This window comes from Hypanus sabinus, chromosome 2 (assembly GCF_030144855.1).
Source record: "Hypanus sabinus isolate sHypSab1 chromosome 2, sHypSab1.hap1, whole genome shotgun sequence".
Classification (NCBI taxonomy): domain Eukaryota; kingdom Metazoa; phylum Chordata; class Chondrichthyes; order Myliobatiformes; family Dasyatidae; genus Hypanus; species Hypanus sabinus.
The window spans coordinates 64,117,643-64,144,374 of record NC_082707.1 but is presented as its reverse complement, the minus strand read 5'-3'; the positions used below and the strand labels follow the sequence as shown (position 1 = coordinate 64,144,374).

Below are 26,732 nucleotides of genomic sequence, written 5' to 3'. Positions count from 1 at the left end.
AAATAATGACAAGTTTGATGCCTTATCTATCAGATGGTGGCATTAGTAGACAGAGCAGCATCTGAAAACTAGGCACTTCACACTTCTGTTTCTAAGCTCATGCCAATAAAGTCGGGGATTTTAGTGGATCACATTTAGAAGGCAGATTTCCTTTGCTATGAAGATACCTGAAGTACACCTACCTGGAGTGTGATTATTAGATATATGGCTACCCACTTGGTTCTTGCTGGACAAAGAAAATGAGAGACCCGATGCTGATTGTAGATTCCATCGGTGAAACAGAGTTCTCCTGAGTGATCAGGATTCAGCGAAGTGACCATCTCAAAATTTAACCCCACAAAGGACCAGGATTCTGTTGGCAACAGGGAGAATTCTCATCTTACTGCTGATCTTGGAGATTTGACGCACGTTCTTGCCATTTTCTTCCACTACGATCTGTGCAGGTAATTTTCTGAGGTTGGTTATAAGTTGAGGATTCTCCACAGAATCTCTGACCCACTTTGTCTCTAGGCTGAGTGGGGGCATCTAGTGTCTGTAGCTTACTGCAGCTGGGGCCTGAGCAGGAGTATTTATGTGGCGTGAATCGGTGAGGAGCCAGCTACCTATATAAATTGTGGAATTTTTGAATACTTTTAACCCTTTTCTGGAGACACTAGGGGAATTTTGACCAGTGAAGCAGGCAGCCTGAATCTTACCTGTTTCAAATGATCGGTCCACTCTTCAAGTCAAGACGTATTGACGGCTCACCTAAATGTGAGGCGGCCAAAAGACCAGTTTTCAGGTTTGTCCTGACCTCTTGCTCTGCTGATGTATCTAACTCAAATCAGTTTTGTTCCTGAGCCCAAGTGCTGACAATGTGAAGGAGTGTTATGTATGTATAAATAGGGGCATAGAGTTTGGGAGCAAATAAATACTGATGAGCCTTACTAAGGCACAGATTTGACCACAGCCGGAGGATTATGTCCAAATCTGAATACCACACTTAAGGAAGAATGAGGCGTTGAATGGAAAGCATTGGCTGAAATATTTCCAGGAATAGGAACAAGATAGGAGCTCATGGTATTGCAGGAAAGGTACTGGCACAGAGAGAAGATTGGTTGACTGGAAGGAGGCAAAGAGTCGGAATAAAGGCGAGCCTGCTCTGATGGGCAGTCAATGACCAGTGGTGTGTCACGGGGGTCAGTATTGGGACCACTTCTTTTCAGGTCAACAATTTAGATGGGAGAATTGCTGGCTTTGTGGCCAAGTTTGCAGACCATACAAAGATGAGTGGAGGGAAAGTTAATGTAGAAGAAGCAGGGTGCTTCACAAGGACTTGGACAGTTTGGGAGAATAGACAAAGAAGTGGCAGATGGAATATTGTGTAGGGAGATGTACGATCGTGCACGTTGGTAGAAGGAATAAATGCATAGACTACATTTTAATTGGGGAGAAAATTCAAAATCAGAGGTACAAAGGCACTTGGAAGTCCTATGCAGCATTCTCCAAAGGTTAACTTGCAGTTTGAGTTGGTGGTAAGGAAGGCAAATGCAGTGTTAGCATTTATTTCAAGAGGACCAGAATATGAGAGCAAGGGGCTTTTGTAAGTCATTGATCAGATCACACAGAGCAGTTTTGGCCCCTTTATCTAAGAAAAGATGCTTTGGAGAGGGTCCAGAGGAGGTTCATGTGAATGGTGCCAGGACTGAAAGAGTTAATGTATGATGAGAGTTTGATGACTCTGGACCTGTGCTCACTGGAATTTAGAATAATTGGGGGGGGGGGGGAGATCTCATTGAAAACTATTGAATAGTGAAAGGTCTAGACGGAGTGTATGTGGAGAGGGTATTTCCTAGAGTGGGAGAATCTAGGACCAGAGAGTACAGCCTCAGAATAGAGGACTATCCATTTAGAACAGAGAAGAGGAGGAATTTCTTTAGCTGGAGGGTGGTGAATCTGTGGAATTCATTGCCATGGACAGCTGACGAGGCCAAGTCACTGAGAGTATTTAAAGCGATGATTGATAGTCTTCTGGTTGGTCAGGGCATCAAAGGTCATGGGGAGAAGGCAGGAGCATAGGGTTGAGAGGGATAATAATTCAGTATTGATGTAATGGAGCAGACTAGATGGGCTGAATGGCCTAATTGTGCTCCTATGTCTTATGGTCTTTCGGGGCTACAGTGAAGATCCTGGAAGAGTGGAGAGATTTGATAGATAGTTAAAGTCCAAAATGGTGAAGACACAGAAGTTGTGTCCATTGGCACGGGCATTATGAACTAAGGGAGACTGAGTAAAAGTGAAAAGCAGAAGGAACAACCAGGCATGAAGAAAAGCACTCTTCTTTTTCAATGAATGGTTAGGGCAGGGTGCTGACATGATGCTAGCAGAGGCATGGTCAATTGACTGAAAGAAAATAATTTACGCAGAGAAGAGGAACTACCTAGGTTGCTTCCACATTGGACTGATATGGATTTGATGGGTCTAATGCTTTGCTTCCATGTAATTACGTTCTTTGATTCTGTGGAAAACTTCAAACCTGGAGTTTGCACAAGTTAAATCAGTTGTTCACACGTGCGGTTGAGTGTCTCTTCATGCAGTTGTATTTTAGAGAGTTTTGACTCCTCCTGGTCTGAATGACATATTTGAAATTTCCATCCATATGGAGACAATGGTGTGAAATCATTCTTATCAAGACATTCCACAGGCTGATTGTCAATAAGCTCTTTTTGCAGAGCAACTGCTCTGGTAGGAAAATTACAAAGTTGCAGCTTAGTATGAGTTAATATAAATTATTGAACATACAGTATTGTCCAGTTAAGCAGATTGACTTGCATCTATTTCCAGTATTTCTAACTTTGTGACATCAGCTTTTGGTGGGCCTACCTGCATTGCAGCTTTCTGTGTGAGTAGTGCTATCTTATCAGTTAAGCTAACAGAATATTGTATTGAATGAATGGATCAATGTTATTTCTCTATGATATACTTGATGCACAAAGGACAGCTCACTGCAGAGAAGCCAGCTTTCTGGAGCCACCCAACTATGCAATGTTCCAAATGCATAGAGAACAGTTATCACCTGCTACCTTCCCTGAAGTGGTACACAACCAGGGTCATATGAGGCACGTACATTTTGCTTTCTGTTTCCAATGTCAATCTGCCTTGGTTCCCATCACGGTGTTGCTCTCGTTCTGTTATGAATCAACGATAGATGAAAACTTTTCCGGTGCAATAAATGTGAGTTTTTCTTTCAGTTGCCGACAATTTAAATAATTGCTTATTATGTTACTGCTCGTCAGGAAATGATTATTTTTATGGTTTAACTTGGCTCTAACTTCTGTGAAAACAACTCTTTAAAAAAATTAAGTAATAGAATTATCTGCTCTATGGGCTTTCTGCAGATGCTTGATGATATATTCCTGAGATGCAAGGTGATGTCCTCAATCCAGTTTTGATTGGTCACCAACAAAAGAAGGACAGTGCCCTGTACTGGACTTCATTTAGCAAAGCCACTCAGAGAGGCCAAAGGACAGAAATAGTGGGTTGAATGAATAAAAACAATGGTACCATGGGTGATGAAGTTCTTCGATGGTTGGAACTGAAGAATGATAGAGCACGGTAGGAAGAGCTTGTACAAGTGGGGGTCAAAAAGCTGCTGTCCTTCATAGTTCAACCATAGCTCTGGTCTTCTCAAAAGCTGATGATTGTGTTCCCATCTCTTTCAAGTCATCATACTGAGCTATTTGGCACATGAGCTATAGCCCAAGAACATTCAATATTCAACTCTAAGGGAGTGTAGTTTGTGCTTATAAGGAGAACTTTGGACAAACAAATGAGAGGGAGGGGTATGATGGATTTAAGTGAGGCAAAAAGAGTTGTGTGGACCATAAATGCTGGTGTGGACAGATAGTACCGAGTGGGTATGAGTTATATCCCAAATAATAATGACATGACCTTGAACCTTGCAATGAATTTAACTATTGTTTATGTATTTTTTTCATTTATTGAAGTGCTATACAGGATCATTTTAAACTGAGATTTGATGTTGTAAAGTCTAAGATGATTGTTTCCTTTGTCACCTATTTTTAATTGCTGGCAATCAGCTGCATCTGTTTTTGTATGGAAGTAATGTAGTATTCATATTTAAATCTAGTTTCAAAGGCATTGGGTTAGATCATTAATAATACAACTGTGCCTGTCTTCTACCTTCAGATTTTACATTAGTTCTTCATCTGTAAATTTCTGTTTTTTAAGCATCTATCCAGATGTTTTTAATTATCATTTAACGCGCAGCAATGGTCTTGCCTTGTTTTTTGTATTCTTGTCTTGTATTTTGGGAATTAAGAGCATCCACTTATTTCTTCTACTAAAATAAGTAGCTTGCCTTGTAATAGGATAATCCATTACTGGCAGAAAAAAAATGCTGAGGGAGCCTTTATATTTCTTTATAGTCAGACCATTATGATTACCCAAGTCTCTAGATCAATATATCTCCATTTTCAGGAAGAAGGGAAAGAAATGAATTAGTGGAGGCTTGGGATGTGGAATAGCAGGAGTTGAATCATTTATAACTATACTGGATTTCTTATAGTCCTCATTTACTGTCGGTAATTAGAGAAAACTAATTTACCTTCATTTACTGTGGTAAATAAAATTGTCTGAGTGCATTAAGTAGGTATTCACACTGACTTTTTAACTTGCATTAAAGCCTGGAGGGGAGCATAGCTCTGTGGAAATATCTAATCGGAGGAGGGGAAGACCTGGGAGTGCAGTGTTCAATTTACCTCCTGGATGAGCAGGCATCGATGCATAGTAACAGGTGTGGCACAACAGAAGCATTCATTTTAATTCCATATGCAAGATAAACATCCTAAATAGATTACAATGTGACTTGCTTTTGTGGATTATCATAAGTATGAATGGCACCCTGACTACCAATCCTTGTCTTCAATCACAGGTGGGCAACCAGCAGGTTGCTGCTCTGCCTGTATTGGCAGCCACTCTTCTGTTGTATGATAAATAATTTATGTCAAGCAGAAAACGGAGCATATTGGTGGGTCAGCCAGTGTTTTAAGTAATAAGCTAAAGCTCATTTGAGTGCTCTCTTAACTTCCATATATCTCTTCTGTCCTGCACTTTTCAGAAAATATATTATTTCCCTATATTTAATTCTCTTTTTGCATTCTTTAGAGAATATTTCAACAAAATTAATTATGCATTCATAACACTTACTGTCCAGTTGCATTCCATAACACAGATAATCTGACACCTTAGTGATTATACTCCTCTGCCAAATATGAATGGCATTTCATCGGTAACTCTTCACTTCTAGTAATTTGATTTTTCTGAGAATGAAACTTACAATGTAATGTAAATTGCAAACAGCCTGAGTGTGAATTTCTGCAGAAAAACGTGATGAAAGCCAGGAGTGATGAAAGGGCAGAGTGAAGTGATAGTGGGCCTAGAAAAGATAAAGAAATCTGCCAACATTTGCACATTTCTTTCTGACTTTTGTTGCTATGATTTGGATTTATTTATTTTGTCTCCCTTCAGCCATCTGGCAGTCACACTTAATTAGAAATTGACTACACTATTATTATAATACACTAACCAATTTAAATAGTCCACATTCAAGAACAGCTTCAAAATGTAAGAAATTTGTATATTACAGAAATGCTGCTAGAAGTGTATACACAATAAAGGGAATGTTTGATAGTTTTTGGAGCCTTGGTGATTTTGGCTCTGCTATTTAATAGTTTAAGATTTATTCAGTCTCTAAAAACTATTGTATGTCAAAGATACATCTGATAAACCATAGTTATTGCAAAAATCTTTCCCTGATGACTTGATATTTTCATTCTCTAACCAAATGATTAGCATATATTTTAGTGCTAAAATTCTTGCAGCCGCAGATTTGTATTTCTGGTTTGTAATACTAACATTAGACTGCAGATGGCAGTCTTGCCTCTTTTGATTTTGAGTTGCAGAATACTGCGCTAATTCAATGTTGGAGGTTCTGGCTGTTTATGTAGTTATTCTGATATAGTGCAGAATAGGCCCTTCTAGTCCTTCGAGCCCTTCAGGCCATGCCACCCGGCAATCCCCCGATTTAATCCTAGTCTAATCTCGGGACAATTTGCAGTGACCAAATAACTTACCAACTAGAATGTCTTTGGACTGTGGGAGTAAACGGAAATATCTGGAGTAAACCCACACTACCATTGTAAGACATGTGCAATCTTCGTTGGGATTTTTTCCCCAAAGGTCAATACTAGTCATCCTCTCATATTTATTTCCAAAGCAGATGTTCAGGAAATACGTTTTTCTTTAAATTCATATAATAATTTTTAGAGAAAGGAAGTCTTGCCATTTCATTATTTGACAAATAGCATGTTAAGAACAAAAATTCAAATAGATACTGAAGCACAGATGGTACTGATAATAGGAAATGCTGGAAATATTCAGTGTCTCACATGCCATTGGTGAAGAGGGAAATAGTTGATGTCCTGTCATCAAAACTGGTGAAAATTATGTCTTCCTTACCCACTACTGAGTGTTTGCAGTATTAAAACATAGAAGCATAGAAATCCTACAGCAGAATACAGACCCTTCGGCCAACAATGCTGTTCCAAACATGTACTTATTTTAGAAATTACCTAGGGTTACACATAGCCCTCTATTTTTGTATTGTGTGACATTAGAAAGAAATTGAGATGTACCTGCTGGTCATAGAAGTCATAGCAAAGTTCTTGGCCTGTTTGCACATAGCTGAGAGTGATGTTGAGTGGTTGGGAAACAAATAATAAGGAGGTAGCTGAGGAAGCGTGCCCATACATTGACTATCTCACAAGCTTGCACACAGGTAAGGGAAAATGCAGAACCATTTTGGAGTTTTCAGTTATCCCTTTACAGTGTATGGAATTTAATTCAGACAAGTCTAAGGTAGTTGCTTTGTGAAGTTAAATTCTGCTGGCATATGTGGAATAAATGGCAAGGATCTTAGGAGAGTAGAATTACAGAGCTTGGGGTGCAGGTCCTTAGCTGCCTACAGGTGAATAGGACTGTGAGGAAGGCATTTAGTATGCTTGTCTTCTTTGGCCAACAGTATGGATACCTTCTGTTAATGTGATATGCAGCTGTGGCAGTTTCTGGATTTGTTTTGGTCGTTTTTAACACCAGGATTTGTACATCCTGACCTGGCCCTGAGAAGGTGGTAGTGAGCTGGTATCATGAATCCAGAGATCTCTTTGCTTTCTTTTCTCCCATCGCCCCATTTCAATGCATGTGCAGAGAGGGAAATAACATACATGGGTGGCTTTCACTCCCCCACTTTGGAGTTTCTGTTGCACCCATGGAGTACACTTGCCTCCAAATTTTAGTTTCAAAGTATGAACCTGATTTTGTTTTTTCAACATTAAACTTCACTTGCTTCGAATGTGTGCGGGTGAATCACTGCCAGCTGATTTTTTTTTTGGTGAGCCTGTGAGATTGATATTTATTCCAAAGTAGGTGGCAGTACGTCAGCAGCCAGTTTAAAATTCTGACTGACTCTACACTACCACAGTGCTCCCACCCCCACAAATACACCTCACACTTCAATCAAAGCAAAAGACATCACTGCTTTGTAGATAAGACTTAAAACTTATTTGCCGCATTAGGATTTGATTGCAGCCTGTTTAATTTCAATGTGAGTAGATAAAGGTAACAGCTCAGATGGTCTGAAAGTGGTGAAATGTATTCCCCGCTCTCTGCTTGCCTTCCAGCTCAATATGTTGCAGACCACTTGAAGTTAATGAATATTTTTATGGCACAGAAGTGGACAAAATTATCAATATTACTGTGGATGGTGTCACAGTTTTATTCAGTTGTTGGCTGTACAGAACAACATCCAATTGCTTTTAAGATAATTTGGTTTCTGCATTCAAAATATTTAAATCAGTGCAAGCAGTGTGAAATATTTTAACTTGAATAAACTGGCAGGCAGATCTAAAATATTCATTATGAATATTCCATTTTAATTTCAATGCTAATTTGTCTGTTAACATTGAGTTGATTACTTTTCTAGAGTTAACTTTACTTACAATACTTGACAGTGCATAGTGTGGTGTGCTTGTTGTATTTAATCTAGTGGTCCAAATAAGACACTTAGAATAAATCCAGCCATCATGCATTGCACGCAGCATAGTGCTGTGGATTCAAACATCCATGTCTGCTTCAGAAATCACTTGTAAATACATATATGAAGGCAGCATTATGCTTTGAGGAAAACTTCAAGCTGTTGCATAAACTGCCAGCCAATGTCTACGAAACTGAGCTCATACTTATCGCAGCTGGGCTATAGGCTCCCCTCGTGCCGACACTGATAATTCAGCACAAATTGGATTGTATGGCATTTTGTCTACTTCAGTTATTAGGGTGAACCTTGTTGCTAAACACTGGCGGTTCTGCGATGAATATGCCAGCAAGTTATAGACACTGGCAAGCAGAAATCTAACTAAGTGCAGAATGTGCTCACAGATTTCAGCCAGTGAATCTGAACTTTGCGTGCAGGTTGCTGGTGGAGAACCAAGTTGCTGAGTTCAGGGGAATATTCTCATGAATCATGTGCTAGTTTAGAGTTGGTGTAGGATCTGCAAGCCCATTCATTTCAATATAGATTTTACAGGTGCAAGGAAGGATGGTGAGTATAGCATCAGGTGCAATTTAAAGAAAATATTTGTGTTGCAGTAATGTTATTTAGCTGTTTTTTAAAATGCTTAATATTTACATTATTTCTTTGTTTCACTTTTATAGACATTATTCATTAGCACAGGGAATAGGCTCTGCTCAGCAAAATCCAGGTTTTGATGTTTTTTTAAACGCTACCTCGCCCATTGAGTGAACCACAGTGCAAGTGATATGGATGCAATTGTTTACGAGCTACACTGTGCCTCTGGCACGTTTCACCAAGGATAGATTTGCTCAGAAATATATGCTGATGCAAAGATCTGCCCTTGGTATTAAAACAATGCACTCAGTGCTGTGAATATTTAGATACAACTCAGGTCTCCTGAAAAGCAGTTAATATAATGTTCTTTAGAGAAGTTGTACACGTCAACTAGTTTAAGTAATTGTCTGATTTTTGAATTTGGCCAACTTAAAATAAATATGTCAATCGTTGATATACCTGTTCATCAGTTTGTTAATTTGAACTATAAGTTATCTCAGGGATATTGTTACTCAAGCATTTCTTTGATGAGCTTTCTTCAACTGTCACTCAGTCCAACCCTTGTGTGTGATTTATCACAGAAAAAAATAAATATATTGCTAAGTCAGTAAGTATAGGGAACTCGTCATTTTCTAGTGGACCTCTTATTTAGCCAAGTCATAGAAAATGGAAGGTGGGTGTTTGGAATTTGACAAGTTAAAATAGACAGTAGCTAGCCTTGTAAAATCAGAAGCAGTAGGCTAGTTCACCTTCCGATTGTTACAATTCACAAATCAGATGGGGATAGGCCAGAATGGGTGGAATGTGCATGATTGGATTGTTATTCTGTTTCTCCTAGTATTGACTTACAGCCAGACTTAATGTTCTCTCAGTCCATGGTTGTGTGAGCTTCAATGCTGTATTGAGCATACTGAGATCCTGATGTCTTTGCATTACATTGTCGCATTTAATTGTCTCTAGTGTGAGTTGCTTCATACCAGCCAAGACTGCCATCTCAGCTAGTCCCATTTACTTGCATTTGGTCCACATCCCTCAAGACCTTTCCTATCCATGTACCTGTTCCAAGTGCCTTTTAAATATTGTTGATGTACCTTGCAGATCATTCCATATTCTGAATACCCTCCAGGTGCCCCTCAATTTCCAATTAAATCTCTTCCAACCATTGTCCTCTAGATCTTGATTCCCTAACCCCTGGAAAAAGACTGTGTGAAATGAACCTATGTTCTCATACACATTTGTGTCACCTCTCATTCTCCGATAATCTGATGAAAAAAAATCTCAGCCCGCTCAACCTCTCTCTATATATCAGCTTCTTGAGTTCTAGCAACATCTTTATAAATCTCCTCTGGATTTTTTCAAGCTTGATGGAATCTTTCCTCAAGCATGGGGACTAAAACTGAACATTCTGGCATCTTCCCCCTTTTTAGTCCCAAAGTAGGGTCTTGGCCTGAGGTGTTGACTGTGTTCTCTTTTTCATAGATGTTGTCTGACCTGCAGAGTTCCTCCAGCATTTTGTGTGTGTTGTTTACAATATTCTAAATGCAGCCTCCCCAACAACTTGAAGAACTCTTAACATTAACATCCCAACCTTTATAGTCAATGCCCTGACTGATAAAGGCCAGCACACCAAAAGCCTGCTTCAACACCATTTCTACATGTGATGCCACTTTCAGCCTTTCACTTCCACTCTGTTTTACAAAGTGGTGGTTCAAATTATTTACATAATAATTTCTTGGATGTTGGCCATAAATCAGCATTACGGCTATAGCCTTTTCTATGGTGCAAAACTCGCAGGAAATTCAGACTCAATAAAATGATAGTCATATCTTGTTTTATTACTTTAAAGCCAAATGACTGCATCCCTGTTATAATAATAGAGGCATAATTATATTCATTTAAATGATGCATATTACAGTCAGAAAACAGAATGGTTGTTAATGCTTAAAATATTAGCCATCCTCTGAATGTTAATAGGCTTCTTGCTAATAATACTTCTGTTGTGACTAATGCTATATGTAAGATAACAACTTGATATGATGAAGATAAGTGGATTCTTTTAAGCAGCTGTGGAATCAGAATTACATAATTTATCAAAATAATTTTACAGTACTATTTCAGAGACTTGTTGCTGTAATTAGTTGAATGAATTTGCGGTGATTTTGTGTTCTGCTCTGTACCTTGCTGTTGCTTGAAGTCATTTCAAAAATCAAGGTAGTCTTTAAACAGTAGCCTGGCATAACATTTCATTTTGTGCATTGACCTTGGAATCTCTCTAACAAAATTTAAAAAATTAAACCCTTGAAAAGATCATCTGGAAGTAATAAACTAAATTGAAAGAATGTCACTTCAGATATTTTTAAGGGGAGGTACAATGTAACAATATTACATTTTATCCATATGAACAAAATCAGTATTGATTACACTTTAAGTGTAAATTAGGAAATTATAATGAAATTAATCTAGTTAAAATGGTCAAGGTTAACTCTGTGGAATAATCATAGCTTCTAGCCAGGTGTGGACATTTATATCATTTGTTAGTTGCTGCTGGGCTGTGACAGACTAGCTAATTTTTTTTTTTGAAAAACTGTTTTATGCTTATTCTGGTTCCATTTGTTACGCATGGGTTATGAAATGCATGTTCATTTGTGGATGAGAGAGTGGACATGAGTTGGAAAATAATTGAAAACGACACATAAAGCCAGTAATTGGAGTTCATGCACTTACTATGGAAATAATGATTGGCTTGGGTTTAGCTAAGAATGTTACATATTAAAAATAAATTAACATGCATATGATTAGCAATTTATTCAGTAACGTAGCCAAAGTGCCTTGACTTGGTTTGTTTCGAACTTGACTTCCCTAGGGGTGGAGTGACATTAAGGCATGAGTAAAGTATCGGCATGATCATTGTGGGGAATTTTGGATAATTAGGAAATAGGTATGAATTTACATGGAAGTATCAGTCTACAATTCAGAGCCAGTGACAGTAGCCTGAATAACTGTCACTCTAGTTGGTCGGTAACCTAACAGTCATTATTCCTTGTCACTCTGTTCCACTTGTTCACCACTCTGAAGGTGCCTGGTAAATGAGCACTTTCTAAGGGTAATTCTCCCGGAATCCTTGTTCCCTCCATTTTATTAGTGCAGTTTTTTGTGCAACATGATTTCTTTACAGCAGACCCATTTGCATTGTTTGTTCCTCTGGGATGTCATGACATTTGTATTGGTGCCAAAACTGATGAGGGAAGTTGTCATCAATAATTATCAAGTCATACATATACAGCAATGGTGCCCAGTTTGGGTTTGCCAGGACCTCATCAAAGTCAGGTTTATTATCGCTGACTTAAATGATGTAAAATTTGATGTTTTGCAGCAACAGTACAGTGAAAAGATGTAAAATTACGAAATTATAAAAATAGATAATGCAAATGAAGGGAAAATGGCTTAGTAACAGGAAGAGAGCAATTCCTGGAAGGTGATGGTCCTTAGTGTTGGATGCTGTCTTCTTGGAGGCAAATTTTGCATCATATGTCATCACAACCTATGTCTAAATAAGGACCAAAGTACTCAGTTCCACAGCTGAGGTCAGAATGGATGCTTCTGACTTTAAGACCATAAGACATAAGAGTAGAATTAGGCCATTTGGCTCATTGTGTCTGCTGTGCCATTTAATCATGGCTGATTCTTTTTCTCTCCCCTCCTCAGCCCCACTCCCTGTCCTTCTCCCTGTAACCTACAAGGCAGCATTTCATTGACTGTGGCACCATGGGACCCTGGTAAATGTAAGTTGGAGATTATCAACAGTGGTTGGAATGATTCCTTGCATGAAGGGAGCTGGCTTAGTTGTCTACTTAGGGCAGTGCTTTAGTCCCATCATCTTCAGCTGATTCTTCAGTAATCTTCCTTCTGTTAGAAGGAGAGCAATAGGAATGTTCTCTGATGATTGCACAATGTGAGTTCCATTTGCAACTCATCAATAATTGAAGCAGCCTGGAGAAAACATATAGATGCCAAGTAAAATAAGCAGTACAATAGTTTCAGGCATTGCCATTTCCAATAAGATAGATAGATAGATACTTTATTGATCCCCAGGGAAATTACAGTGTCACAGTAACATTAGAAGTAAACAGATATACAAATATCTGAAGAGCAGTAAGAAAGAATAAAAAATAAGTTATCGCACACCCTACAGGAGGGAGTCAACAGTTCCCCGGCGATAGGTTGACTCATTATAGAGCCTAATGGCCGAGGAAAGAATGACCTCATACAGCAATCTTTAGAGCAGCTCAGTTGTCTTAGTCTATGACTAAAAGTGCTTCTCAGTTCAGCCAGGTGGCATGCAGAGGGTGAGAAATATTGTCCAGAATTGCCAGGATTTTCTGTAGGGTCCTTTGTTCTACCCCAGATGTGTCCAGTTTGACTCCTATAACAGAGCCAGCATTTCTAATCAGTTTATTGAGGCTATGGGCATCTCCTGTGTTGATGCTACTGTCCCAGCACTCCACTGCACAGAAGATTGTACCAGCAACAACAGGCTTGTAGAATATGTGAAGGAGAGGCCTGCATACTCCAAAGGACCTCAGTTTCCTCAGGAAGTAGAGGTGACTCTGGGCCTTCTTGTACACAGCCTCTGTGTTGGTGCTCCACTAAAGTCTGTCATCCAGGATCTCACCACATCCACATTCTCACCATCGATAGTAACAGGGAGCAGATTTGGCTCAGTCTTCCTTAAGTCCATCACCATCTCCTTTGTCTTACTGATGTTGAGCTGCAGATGATTCAGCTTGCACCATCTAAAGTCCTCCACCAGGGCCCTGTATTCATCCTCCCATCCTCCATTTATACACCCAACTATTGCTGAGTCATCAGAAAAGTTCTGCAGATGACATGACTCGGTGTTGGATCTAAAGTCTGAGATATCCAGAGTAAACAGGAAGGGAGCCAGTACAGTCCCCTGTGGGGCCCCAGTACTGCTTATAGCCATGCCTGACACATGGCTCTGAAACCACACAAACTGGCCTGCCATTCGTTATCCAGCATACAATAGAAGTGCCAACCTGCATTGAATGGAGCTATTCCTCCAGTAATGAGGGCTGTATGATCCTCACTGTGCTTCCCTGCTTATCCAAATGGGAGTAGGCTCTGTTCAGCAGGTAAGTGACACCATTGTTGACTCTAATGTGCTCCTGGTAGGCAAACTGCAGAGGATCGAGTGCTGATCTGACCAGGGGTCGGAGGTGAGCCAGGCTCGGCCTCTCTCGGGTCTTCAAGATGTGTGAGTTGAGGGCCACTAGATGATAGTCTTTCAAGACTTTCATTTGGCCCTTCTTGGGTACTGAAACCACACACGATGTTTTCCACCCAGTCAGGACCATTTCCAGGCTGAGACTCAGATTGAAAATGCATTGGAGAACTCCACACACCCCCTCAGGACCTTGGGGTTCATCATCCGGTCCCGATGAGTGCCATGTCTGAGTTTCTTCAGAGCCATGAAGGTGAGTCCATGAGGACTGGGTGGTTGGTGTGAGTTGGGGGCTGGGGGAGATGAGGATCAGGGCAATAGCAGTTGGTATGTGGAGGTGTGGATGGTAGGTGCCGGGCAAGGTGGGGATCTAGACAGTGGTGGCTGTGTTGTTCATCCACGTGTATAACTAGAGAGGGGAGGAGGGAAGACATTAGTACTGAGGGAGCATTGGGTGCCTCAGCACATGGACTGGTGTGCTGAGGGGGGTGTGAACAAACCTATTGAAGAACTGGTTTAACTCGTTATCCCATTCATGGCTGCATTCCAAGGCTCTACAACTCAGCTGACTCAAACCAGTGATGCTCCTCGTGCCCTTCCACACCTCCCGTGTACTACTCTGCCCGAGTTTGGTCTCCAGCTCTCTCCTGTATTCCTCTTTCGCCACCTTGATCTTCTCCCTTAGCTCCCTCTGAACATTTCAATTCCTCCCTGTCTCCTGAGCTGAAGGCTGTCTTGCGCCTGAGGAGAGCGTTGAGATCACTGGTGACCCATGGTTTGTTGTTAGGGAAGCAGCAAACAATTCTATTACAGGGTCCACAGTTGATGTAGCCAGTGATGGAATCAGTAATCCGTTAATGTCCTCCCTGTATGGTTCATAAAGCACTTTTCAGTCAGTAATCTCAAAGCAGCTGTTCAAGGCCTTGATAGTCTCTGGAGACCAAATCTTTACTATCTTGGTAGACTCTAGCTGTTCCTGTACTTTGGGCTTATACAAGGGCACGAGGTGGACCTGGTTATGATATGATTTTCCGAGTGGGGGGAGAGCTGTGGAGCTGTAGGCATCTTTAATGTTTGCATACAGGAGGTCCAGTGTTTTATTTTCTCTGGTATGACACTTGACAAATTGATCGAAGGTGGGAAGAGTTGTTGATTGAAGACTCCCAATACTGCAAAGAACACATTGGGCTGTTGCATCTGGAGTCTGTTACTGACAGTGTGTATGATGTCATACACAGTATCGGGTCTGCGTCAGCAAAGTGGAATGTAAATAGTGAACAGTCCGGCGAGACTGAACTCACACGGTAGATAAAATGGGTGCAAGCTCACTGCAAGGGAATAAGAGGAAATCTACAAATTCAATGTCATAGCCATCCCATGAACAATATCCTGTGCAACACTAAAGACCATAAACTCAATTGGACCACCCTCATAAGTATCATGGCTTCAAGAGCAGATCAGAGGCTGGGTGTTCTACAATAAAGGACGAATCACTTCACATCTAAAATCTTCTCATCACACTCAAGGTACAAGTCAGGCATGATGGTATAGTCTTCTTGGTAGCTGCATTGCTGACAGCTCTGGACATCCAGACGAAGCAGTCTGCTTAATTTCCACCCCGGCACACACCTCAGACTATTGTTCTGTCCACCACCAGTGCACAATGGAGGCAGGTTCAGACAGAACTTCTAAAACCCATGGCCTCTCAACAGATAGAACCAGAACATGAAATGCACGGAATACCACATGCAGGTATACCTCCAGTCTGGAATTCCAGATAAATTGCTGTTCCTTTATCAACTCTAAATCCTGGATGTATCTCCCTTGTAGAACCCTGGGAGTACTTACATCTAAAGAATTAGAGCAACTCAACATCACCCCTTAAGGGTATTTAGCATTGGTTACTGATCCCAAAGGTGGGGAAAATGTATCAAATCTGAAACTACCCTATCAGATTCTTTTTCTAGTGAAAACTGGGAATAGTTTCTTTGTGGAGCACTGTTGACACACTTTTATTAAAATGTTCTACATGATTTATCATTATTACACTATTGCCAAGAAAATATCATAGCTCTTGAGATTTTGCAGAAATGGAAGTTTAGCATCAGCAATGGAACTTTTTAGAGTGCTTAACTTAGATTTGCTACAGATAAGTTGTAAACTGCGCTTTGACCTTCCAGAATAAAAAAATTACTGGAGAACAATTGTTCCAATATGATTCTTTCCAGCCATTTCAAAACTAAGTGGCAGCAATGTCAATACAGTGCATGTTTTTTTCTACAATATTTTAATTTAATAAAATTGCCTAAAGTGGTCAGTTGGTACCAGTTTAATTTTAGAGCAGACAGTTTGCTCTATGAATGAGCAGTCTGATAATTAATGTACCATGTAATTTCCTTCAGTTAACATTTAACTGATCAGAAGGATGGGCAGAGATCTGTTATATTTGAATTTTATTTGACTATCTTGGTCAGATAGATTTGGATAGAATTTCCCATTACATCCAAAGTGTATTCAGTATTGATTTTCTTTATATGAATTGTTGCTCAGTTATGTACAGTGGATTCCAGTTAATTGGCTCAATGGTTAATTGGAGCAGCCACTTATTTGGGACAAGTCTTAAAAGACAAAAACTAATTGAGGAATCACGGGGAATCGCGGGGATTCTCTTAGTTGGGATATTATGCTGCTTTAACTGGGGATGGGACTGTTGCCGAAAAGTTTCTAACCTGCACCTGTCATGTGCACTTGAGTGTGGCTGCTGGACGCTACACTGTGCTTAGAGTGAACAGTTTCTAAATAGTGTCAGTTGCGAGTGTGTGTGTTTAAAAAGCAGTGATCTTTGTCACTGATAGTTGGCGAGAAATAAGTATTAACATAATTCAGAACCATTTTGCTCACTGTGGTTTCAAGCATTCAGGCTTGGAGATGCTTGAACGGCAGGAAGGAAGATGAAATCATCTCACTACCTCAACAAGTTAGGAACTGCAAAGAATTTGAAGGTATTGACAACCATCTTTAATGTTACAATGAAAATGAAAATTTGGAGGATGCAGTCATCAGAAACATCATATAAAGGCAGTCCATTGTCTGCACTAATTTTAGTTCTTTGCAGTCAATCAAAAGAATGCAGCCTCATACTCTGGATGAATTCCTCTGTCGATAATGATTAGAAACTAACACACCTTTACTACAATACTATGTAGTATTGATAGTGCTCTAATTTGTTCTGTAATTCATTTAAATTTATAATTTGTTACTCAGTTAAATGGCAGTTTGTTTCTTTTATATCTTTTAAATTATTTTCATGAAACTTCCGCTAATTGGGGCAACAGGTTAATTGGGCCATAATGTATTAGCCCTGGTGTGTCCCCATTAACTTAAATCCCTTGATTTGTGAAAAAAAATTCAAAGAAGCCAAATTTTTCAAATTCCAGATGCTCTGTTTAAGGTTCTGTCCTTCTGAAGAAAGTTGTGTAGACTGTATTTCTCAAACTGAGCTGGGTGGTAGGTCAGATCTGTACTTACTACCGAACTTGATTCTTGTACAGATTTCAAGCAATAGCACTTGGCGCTGCCGCCAAAGAGGTGAATGATGAGGAGCCAAGGAAAGGGAGGGCAATTGTAATGACAGGAGCCTGATTGAATCAAGTACATTCAGCTCCTGTACCTTGGGATCCAGCAGTAATTTTCACCTTGAAATGCAACATTGAACTCCTGCACCAAGTGTATCATTAATTTATTTTGTATCTGAATGACAAATGCAGTGAGGTTTTGTGATGTTCAGTGAATTGTTTGATTTCTCCCAGGTAAATGCCTTTGAGCATCCTCAGACGGAGCATACTGAATGCGTGTTGGCACTTCTTTGAGGGATCATGTGAATCTTTGTTTTCTACCTCAGCTCGAGCTCAAGGAGCAGAGTGTGGTTTGCATCTCGTTCCAGCATGTGAAAGGATCAGGTTGATGAGGCTGTTGGTGTAGCTGTGGAACCAACACAAGGGTTCAACAGAAGTGAAAACCCAGACCCAGAACATTTTGGTCCATTATTTTTATCATGTAGAGAAATGGTGTCCTTTTATTCATAAATTATAGTTCATAAAAGGTTTTGCTTTCTCAGAATTAACACGTAGGATATAGTGATTTAATTAGAAGCAACTAACTGGGCAAAAGAGCACATCTTCAAAATTTCATTGAAAATGTATTTTACTCATGGTGTATATGTTAATGATAAAGATTGAAATAGAAAAGAAAAAGTATTTTTTTGATTTAATTTACCTAAGCTCTTTGTCAATTTGGAGCACTCTAATAATAAGCAGAAATTGTATTTTTCCTGCAAGCTTTAATAACCTAAAATTAATATTTATTCACTCTCTAGAAGTATTTTTCTCAACTCAAAAAAACTGCTTTTGCAGACAGTAGGAATATGACCTTGTACACAAAATACCTTGAAAGCTCACATGCTGTGGATAATTGTTAGCTCCATTTATCATCTGTATTTGCATTGGAAACCTCTCCAACTTACGGACAAGTAACACTCAGCACATTATATATTTTGGGCTTCAAACTATGAATCAGGTTTATTAAGTTATTATTTTCAGGCTGGAAATGAGGAAATTTAACGGATTTCATTACATCTGGAGACAGGCTTTTCACCCAGATATATCACTGTTCCCAATCACAATCGTTGTAAATGCAAATGTGTAAAGCAAAGAAATGTATTTCAACTATCAAGAAAATGGAGAGAATGACACTATGAGTTATTTCAGTAAAGAGAAGAAAACTGGCCTACAAACAGGACTTTTTGTTGCTCTAGGTTTCAATTTGTGTGTAAATCTCATTCGCAGTTGCATTGGTAATACCATGGCTCGCTTCAAGTATTTTTGAATTGGATTGGAGCCCTGCATCCATGTATTCTAAGTACGCAGACCAGGGACTAGTAATGCTGTTCCCGTGCAACACTGATTTAAAGTACCCAATGCTTAAAATGAACTGTGCATGCTTTCAGTGGGTCATGTGACCACACAAGAAGTCAGGTCTCAGTCTGCAGGAAGAGCTCTTCAACTGCATTATTAATAATATAGTCTTTTTGACTCCTAATGCATCATGTCTACTGTCTCCACATTATCCTGGCAAGATCTAATAGCATGATGATTGCTGTTCTGCAGGCGGAGCTCTCCAGTGAGGAAGGACCGGATTGAGAAGACAACCATTCCATTATTTGTAGCCCGGCTGGGACCAAATCATCTGATGTGTTGAAGTGTTAAATCAAAGTTGATTTTATCATATGCATGAGTATAATATGCTCAGTTGCAATAAAAATTTACTTGTATTTGCAACAGCATCGCAGGCACATAACATCCGATGCACAACATTCACAAGAGAAACATAAATTAAACATCAGTTTAATGCTGTTTTTACAAAAAGGAACACAATTACAACAAAAAATAACCAAGTACATTGTATGCATGGTGGTCATAGTGTTGCTGTACTGAGGTGGTTGTTAGGATTGTGCAGGTTGGTTCAAGAACTAAGGGCTGTTCAGGAACCCAGTGGTGTGTGCCTCCTCCTGTCTGATGATAGCTGCAAGAATGTGGCATGTCCAGATGATGGGGATCTTTGATGACAGATGTTGCTTTCTTGAAGCAATGTTTCCTGGAAGTAGTACCAGTAATGATTAGGGAAGTGCCCGTGATGTATTGGGCTGGGTCCGCTACCCTCTGCAGCCTCTGACGATCCTGCACATTCGAATTCCTGTACAAAAACCACGGTGCAATCAATGGATTCTTTCAACACTACCCCTGCTGAAGACTGTTAGAGGGTTCGGTGACATACTGGACCTCCCTAACCTTCTAAGAAAGTCAGGATGCCTTCCGTGTGGTGGCATCGTTGTGCTGGGCCCAGGACAGGTCACACGATATATTAAGACCCAGGAGTTTGAAGCTGCTGAGCCTCACCACTGCCCATCCACCAGTGCAGGCTGTGTATGTTCACCCTCCTTCCTGTTCCTGAAGTCAGCCATCAGTTCTTTAGTTTTATTGACACTGAGTGTGAGGTTGTTGTTACAACACCACTCAACTAGGTGTCCTGTCTTAATTAGGTAAACTGCCTCATCGCCAACTTAGAATCAGAATCAGTTTTAATATCACTGACATAGGTCGTGAGGTTTTGTCGTTTTTTTAGCAGCGTACAGTGCTCTACCTAAAAATATTATAAAGTACAATGAGAAATATATATTAAAATTTCAATAACTGATACAAATAGAGAGCAGAAATAGGTAGTGTTCATTAGTTGGTTCAATGTTCATTCAGAAATCTAATGACAGAGAGCAAGAAGTTGTTCCAAAAACATTGAGTGTGATGCATAATGATGGATGCTGCCTTTTTGAGTCGTGTCCTTTTGATGATGCCCTTGATGCTGGAGAGCTGTGACTCATTCAGCCACAGTGGTGTGACTGGTGAATATGTATATGGCATTACAGATGGCATTAGTAAATGTGTGAAATGGGGAGTAGATAAGGGAGCTAAACACGCAGCATTAAAGTGTACCTGTATTGAGGTTAGCTGATGAAGAAGCAGAGGATCCACTTTCAGAGGGAGCTACAATGACCCAGGTGTTGAGGCTTGATAATAAATTAAAGTTTACTTATTTTTAAAAAGTCCAAGTATGATAATAAAATCAAACAAGAGCCAATTCTAGGAAAAAATGCAAATGTCAAATAAAATAACTGAACAGTTGTAACAGCAATGTTGAGAACAAAATTGAAGCATTAGAAATCCATAACATTCTGAAAAATGTCAATGGTCCTGGAAATTGCAGTACTTGAAATGAAAATAGTAGCCTTAAACATCAGGAACCACTTTTCTCTTGCCCTAATAACAAATCCATAAAACTGCTTGCAAAAAAATTGAATTGCAACTCGATTATGGGCTTAAGGAAATGATATTTATTCACTTTTTTATTTCTGGTCAGTCCCCGGGGATCCATTGTTATATTCAAGATGAAATGTCACATCAAGCGTGCCTACCCTCTCATCCCTTTGAAAAATAATGTTGGATATCTACAGTTTATTATCATTATCTTTATTTCTCAGTTCCTTGACACAGTTTATCCATATAGCATTATCTTATCACATAGAAGATCAACAATGTGATTTTGACATTTAATCCTTGCCTTCTTGACAGAAATACTTCCTGAGGTGTGATTAACAGCTTCAATGCTGACTGGAGACGTGTTCAGACAAGTCTCCAGTCCACGGACGTTGCCCTTGAAGATGAGCTGTCTTTTCACTCTCTTGCCCTTGCAGTGAGTTAAACACCTTTTCAAAAATCACCCAAGCTATAAGCTTTCTTTAGGGTTTTTAATGAGATCTAACTTGAGAAAGTGCAGAAATTTAAGTAAAACACATATTAAATTCAATGCAGATTTGCCATGCGCTTGAATATACTATACAGACTATTCTCACAATCAGTGTTAAACGAGATAATAGACACATAGAACACTCCATAACTGTGTTGTTTAAACAAGAGTAAATTTATGATGCAAGAATATCTTAATAGTGATAAGCAGTAAATATAATACTTCCTTTAAAGTATTTAAAGGATGACACAAAGCTGGGAGGCAGTTTTAGCTGTGAGCAGGATGCTAAGAGGATGCAGGGTGATTTGGATAGGTTAGGTAAGTGGGCAAATTCATGGCAGATGCAATTTAATGTGGATAAATGTGAAGTTATCCACTTTGGTGGCAAGAACAGGAAAACAGATTATTATCTGAATGGTGGCCGATTATGAAAAGGGGAGGTGCAACAAGACCTGGGTGTCATTGCACACCAGTCATTGAAAGTGAGTATGCAGGTACAGCAGACGGTGAAAAAAGCGAATGGTATGTTGGCATTCACAGCAAGAGGATTTGAGTACAGGAGCAGGGAGGTTCTACTGCAGTTGTACAAGGCCTTGGTGAGACCACACCTGGAGTATTGTGTGCAGTTTTGGCTCCCTAATCTAAGGAAACACATTCTTGCAATAGAGTGAGTACAAAGAAGGTTCACCAGATTGATTCCTGGGATGGCAGGACTTCCATATGAAGAAAGACTTGATTGACTAGGCTTATACTTGCTGGAATTTAGAAGATTGAAGGGGGATCTTATTGAAACATATAAAATTCTAAATGGATTGGACAGACTAGATGCAGGAAGATTGTTCCCGATGTTGGGTAAGTCCAGAACGAGGGGTCACAGTTTAAGGATAAAGGGGAAGCCTTTTAAGACCGAGATGGGGAAAATCTTTTTCACACAGAGAGTGGTGAACCTGTGAAATTCTCTGCCACAGGAAACAGTTGAGGCCGGTTCATTGGCTATATTTAAGTGTAACCCCCTGGGTCGCCTCAGGCTGGCTCAGCTCGTTTCGTCTAGGGGGAGCAGCCTTCGGCCCCGCCAGACTGGGTAATCAGCTGGTGTGGATGCTGTGTGATGTCCCCGCCTCGCCCAAAAAACAGACAGTACGCCATAAGCGATTAAATGAGTACAATTTATAAAGGTTACTATAACTAAGTGATTAATAACGATACAGTAGATATGAAGAGAAAATTAAAGAAAAGGCGCCAAACTTATCAAAGTCCAAACCACTTCGTGCACAGCCATTGGAGCTCAATTACTGAAGTCTTCTGGCCACCATTCGCTCCCCTCCAAACTCCTCGACTCGCAGCTCAGGACCCTCCGAACTCCTCGACTCTCCAAACAGCTCAGGACCCTCCGAGTGGTCAACCAAGCACATCTAGCTTCATCTCCCCCCCTCCTCGGAGAATCTCCTGGCCTCGGACCCCCCTTTGGGGTCCGATCCTCGCCCAGCTTAGAGCATTGCGTCCTCTCTCTCGACCCCCTCGCGCCGATCTCCCCAAAAGCCCATCAACAAAAGCTTACAGAAGAAAGAACATTAATCCCCATTTGGTTTACAAAGGAATACCATTCTCGGTATCAGTAAATTAGCATTCCTGCTAGTTAACAAAAAGAAACCCTTTCCCAACAGTAACAAAGAAAAAAAAGAAACCCCCTTTACACAAGAATGAGTTAGATATGGCCCTTGTAGATAAAGGGATTGGGGATATGGGGAGAAAGCAGGTACAGGGTTCTGAGTTGGATGGTCAGCCATGATCATACTGAATGGTGGTGTAGGCTCGAAGGGTTGAAAGGCCTACTCCTGCACCTATTTTCTATGTTGCTATGTTTCTATGTTTAAAATACATCTATTGAATGTTTACCAATATTAACAAAGCCTAAGAATATTTCAAGGGCAAATAAAGAGAGGATGGCAATAGATATCTTTTCATGTGCTTCTAAATCCAAATTAACCCACACAGGAAATGATATAAAAAGCAGCTTAAATACAGGAAGTGATTGTCATACAAAATGAACTCCACCTCTAGAGTTAAGAACATTTTTCCTTACCAATTGAATCTCTATTTTCACTCAGCACAAAACTCTTGCATAATTTGAATTTCATGAAATGACTGAAAATGTTCCTATTTTTACTTTGTGAAATTACAGAATTATGATTACAGGACATCCATCTATCATCATTTAAATAGCCAGCACATAAGACTTTAGGAGGAAGGCCATTTGATCCTTCGAGTCTGCTCCACCACTCATCAAGATTGTGGCTGATCATCTAATTTAGAACCATACTTCCAACACGATTCTCATATTTTTCAATGCCCTGCCAAGTCTCAGTCCCTGTTTTGAGCCTCCAGAATATTCTGGGATAGGTAATCCCAATAGTTCACCATACTCTGAGTGAAGAACTTTTATCTCATCCTAGCCCTAAGGTTCTCATCACAAACTGTGACCCTCAGTCCTGGACTCCTCTGTTGTCTAATACATTTGATTACAATATTTGCCGTTTGTTTACAAATTTTCAATTCCTAGCGGTTTCGTCATGAAGTTTGCCAGGTTATTATAATGAGCCCTCTGTCTGGTGTCCAACTGGCCCTAAGCAATGGCTCCAAGAGCCATTGTGGCCAAACCTTAGTATGTCCCTCAGCATGTAACCTTCCCTCTTAGAGCACAGAGTCTTATGTTAAGCTGCTGAATGGGATGAATCTTAAAGACCAGACCTTTCCAGACCTGCTTCGCATATATACACTTCAGAAGGGGATTTGTAGACTTAAGCTTTATAGACTTGATCCATTTTGGATTTTTAGGTGAAATGGAAGATGGTTTTGGTGATGGTTGCAGCTCAAGAGCAAGTATGGGTAACATCTGGGCCATGGTGCAGTAAGTAACACAGCGGGCACAGTACTTGATAAACACTATTTTAATTGGATTGTGTAGGAGTGCTGCTGTCATATTCCCTATTTTTCACCTGGCTGTGTGCTCCACCCAGTACTTAGCACACAATTTTGCCTGTCAATAAATTCCTAGCATTTTCAGTTACTGGCTATGACGGCAAAGGTAACAAAAGAGCTAATTGGAACAGCTTCGAAAGAACATGTCCTTATCTGATTCACAATGTGGACACCAGAACATTCAAAAGATGTCAGACTCTCATCTGACATACACAGAACACCCTGAATACCACCATTTTGAACATTGTACATAGTCTTCCAAATTCAAGTTTATCTGACATTATTTGATTTAGTAAGCAATTTTTGATTAATCTTTACATTAATATGTGTATACCCCTTGTATTTAGTTCCTAATCCCAAAAGCAAACTCATTTATACCCATCCATAATGCCCTTCATTGCCATAACTCTTCATGGACTGCAGGCTGGTTGATTATACCATTTAGAATCAGAATCAGGTTTATTATCACTGGCATGTGTTGTGAAATTTGTTAACTTAGCAGTTTCCTTACAAAAAGTATCAATATTCCTGCAAGAAATTTAACAGATAATATTCTCCAAACTATTCGGTTCACTACCATAGGAGATTGAAATTAATCTACACACCTTCTTTTCATTACAACTCCCAAGTTGCACACAGCTGAATGTCATTTGCTGGCTTTATGATGCTCCTTGCAGTGAGGTTTTGGACATCTTACCTCTACCTTGCTGGAGAAAGAGTACGTTGTGTTCACTTAATTGGCCTCAAGAAAGGCAGGTTTGCCATGTGAGGAAAAATTGCGATTTTGATAGCAACTCCCGAGCTTTGGTTTAGAGCCCATCCTCATATGTTTGTCTTGAAGAAGAATATTAGCTACTTTAGCTCATCTTGATGCGAGTGGCAATGTTATTTCTTCACTGTGAAACCCATCAGAATTTGAGGGTTGTACATGGGAGACCCTTAATTCATGTGTGTAGCAAGGTGGTGCAGCAGTTCCAGGAATTCATATTCAGCCCTCAAACATGGGTGACTCTATGTAGAGTTTGCTTATTCTCTTGTCGATTTCTAGTTGCTGCTCCAATTTCCTCTCCAATCCCAAAGATGACTTGCATGAGATGACAATAAGTTACAGAGTTACAGGAAAAATAAGCAAAGGGGAATGAGACCCGACGGCATTGCTTGTTTGGGAGCTCACATTAATCCACTGGGCTGAATAGCCTCTTCATGTGTTGAGATAAAAAATAAATGCTTCACTTGTCATCATACTTTTGTAACCCAGTAAATTCTAATAAATCCTCTTAGCTAGATTGCATATCTGTGAAATCTGCAATCCATAATTGTAGATCTTTGTGGGGTTAAATTGGAAGAGAGTTTAGTGTAATCTGAGAGACTGACTGGTGTTGCTGTGACATTTTTTGCACAAGTGAAAATTATTTTACCAATAATTCACGCAGCAGATAGTAGTTATTGATAGTATTTATCAATGTCCTTGTTTGGATATATAGGAATTTTTGTTATATTGTCCCTAAACCAGCCTTGCACCAAAAGTATATGGGTGCTCTCACCCAAAACTAACTGATGAAAGCAGAAGTCAGTCTGCAGCTCCTGCTTTGGGAGTGCTCTTCCTGATAGGCATCCTTTGTTTCAAGTAGCTTGGCAAAAAGCCAGAACACCTGGTATCGCAAGCTCTCCGTTAAATAGTAAATTATGCTTGTTATTATGGAACAAATACTCATTGTGCATGAATGACCTTCCTGATATTTTGATGCAATTAGATGAAATTTGTGGAAAATGAGTTTATGCTTGCAATACCATAAAACAGTAATCTATTCCAGGTGCATAGAGCTTTCATTATTAATATTGTCAAGAGTAACTTCCAGGCTTAAAATTTTGAAGAGATTCTATGAGAATTTTTTTCAACCAGTGACTACAATTTTGGTCAGTGAAGGCTGTAAGCTGATAGAGGTAAAAGGTCATTACACATCACAAAAAGTATTTTCCCCTTTCCGTAGAATGACTCTAAACTCAAGTGTTTATACTGTTAAGAGCAAAGGTAACAGCAATACAACTTCAATAGCTACAATAATATTGTTGACTTCAATATTTTGTGTCTGACAAATGGTTCATTGACTTGCATTCTTACAATGGGAGCAACTGTAACTGACAAGACACCTCTGAATGTTCAAGCACCTTTGCTGAGATGAAATATTTCATGAGCAGTCCAAAAGCTTTACAGGATAGAGATCTTCAGTACCCATGGTATTGTGAAGGTTGACTTTCTGGGTACAAAGGTATCCCAATTATTGATAGAGCAAATATGCTCATGACCAGGTTTGAAATGCTACATAACAAAGCAAGTCTCGATGATGATTTTCATTGCAATTGTAGGCTAACGTAACTGGGAGAAAGGTACATAATTCACAACCCCTGACATTGAGTTAGGGTTTCACTTTAAGAGGCTGGTCCAACGTGATGATGTTATTATGGAAAGAT

The 26,732-nt window shown here is 39.7% G+C and overlaps 1 protein-coding gene across 1 annotated transcript in view; it reads left to right on the top strand.

Moving 5' to 3' along the window:
* Positions 1 to 26,732, top strand: part of LOC132379461 (IQ domain-containing protein J-like) — a 328,677-nt gene that overhangs the window by 38,389 nt on the left and 263,556 nt on the right. The window lies entirely within an intron of this gene.